This window comes from Zingiber officinale, chromosome 7A, assembly GCF_018446385.1.
Source record: "Zingiber officinale cultivar Zhangliang chromosome 7A, Zo_v1.1, whole genome shotgun sequence".
Lineage (NCBI taxonomy): Eukaryota > Viridiplantae > Streptophyta > Magnoliopsida > Zingiberales > Zingiberaceae > Zingiber > Zingiber officinale.
In genome coordinates, this window is record NC_055998.1 from 27,486,589 (window position 1) to 27,488,547 (window position 1,959).

Below are 1,959 nucleotides of genomic sequence, written 5' to 3' on the forward strand. Positions count from 1 at the left end.
TAATCAAACTATCAGAGTGGCTCCAACAAAATAGCAGTCCAAAGTTAAGTTGTTGGGCAGATCAGTTCAACATAACACAGATATCAATAATACATAACAGACAAGGGTTTTGAAATACATATTTATGAGATGGTAGATGATAAGTGGATATGAACCCCAAGAACTTTTGGAATGTGAGGAAACCTAAAGAAGAGACAGATCAGTGGAAACACCACACTAGAAAAAACTGAAGGGTGGAAGAGCGAAGCAATGTTTGGGAATGGATAACTCTTTGCCATGCCAGAAGGCTGGGTCATGGCAGAAGCTGCTCCCTGAAGACCCTGAGCATGTCAGAGAAGTTGACGACGCCGATAAGACCGTAGTTATCTTGCAGCCACCAGGAATGATAGATCTATCACTATATGATGTGGTTGAGATAAATGATGAATGTTTTTCTTTTTAAGCATTTCAATTAGTCATCTTGTTACCTGGTGCTCTTACTACTTTTTCAACTATGATTTTTAGTCTTGGTTTACTAATATATTATTTATGTGTTTTTACAGTTTACAAATCTTAAGTACTCCAGAGTTGAAATTGATGAAGTGCGGTTCGAGTGGGCTGAATGCATGCTAGATTACATTTGAAGTGCGGTTCTACCTTGATGTGTTATTAAAAGAATGTTCTACCTTGATTTTGATATCTATTAGCTAGCTTTTGATGTAAAAAGAATGTTTGAGTATTTTATGGATACTGTTGTAAGAAGATTATTTATATAATTTGTGAATATTTGTGTATTTTATGGATATTGTTGAATGAAGAATATTTGTATAATTTGTGAATATTTGTGTTTTTTTTTATTATTGTCGGTTTTTCATTGTTTCGGAAATCAAATTTGTGCTGTTAAAAAATATACATGGCGTCGTCTGTGGGAACGCTCCTGCATCCGATCGGAAGCAATGGACGAGGTTGGACGACCGCACACGGTGATGCTCTCCACGAAGGAGCTCGACGCTCTAATCAAGGCAAGAGCAGCTAAGCTCGTGGAGCAACAGAGAGAGAATGCGCAAGCCGAGCGGCTGAAGCAACAAACAACGTCAGCATCAGGTGGCCGAGCGGAGGCAATGATCCCCGAGCGGACGCCTCCCCCGAGACAATGATCCAACCGGCATTCAAGAGGGAGCACCGCCGAGCGGATGAAGATGGATTGGGACTTGGATCAACCATGAAGCGCAAATTATCTCCAGCCTTTCCGGGGCAGGGTGAAAGGTGCACCAATATAATGTGTGCTGTATATTTTCCGTTTGGCTGTATATTTGAAATGCAGGAAGCAAAATGTCAAACGCAATTGGCATTATCTGCCGAGCGGCCTATCTCCGTGATGTATAAGATCCGAGGCACCGACTCAATGTCGAAGACCCCGGGCCGATCGGCCAGGCGTAAAAATTATCCGAGCCAAGTCATCGAAGACGAAGACCCCTCGCCGCTCGGTAGGGCGTATGTCATCAGTGTTAAAATTAGCCGTCGAGCTCTGACGTTAAATATCGAGAGACGAGCCGGCGTCTATAAACTCCCGAGCGGAAGACCGTCGAGCTCCGACGTTAAAAATTGAGAGACGAGCCGGTGTCTATATACCCTCCGAGCGGAAGACCGTTGAGCTTCGACGTTAAAAATCGAGAGACGAGCCGGCGTCTATAAACTCCCGAGCGGAAGACCGTCGAGCTCCGACGTTAAAAATCGAGCGACGAGCCGGCGTCTATAAACTCCCGAGCGGAAGACCGTCGAGCTCCGACGTTAAAAATCGAGAGACGAGCCGGTGTCTATAAACTCCCGAACGGAAGACCGTCGAGCTCCGACGTTAAAAATTGAGAGACGAGCCAGCGTCTATAAACTCCCGAGCGGAAGACCGTCGAGCTCCGACGTTAAAAATCGAGAGACAAGCCGGCGTCTATAAACTCTCGAGCGAGACCGCCGAGCTCGACG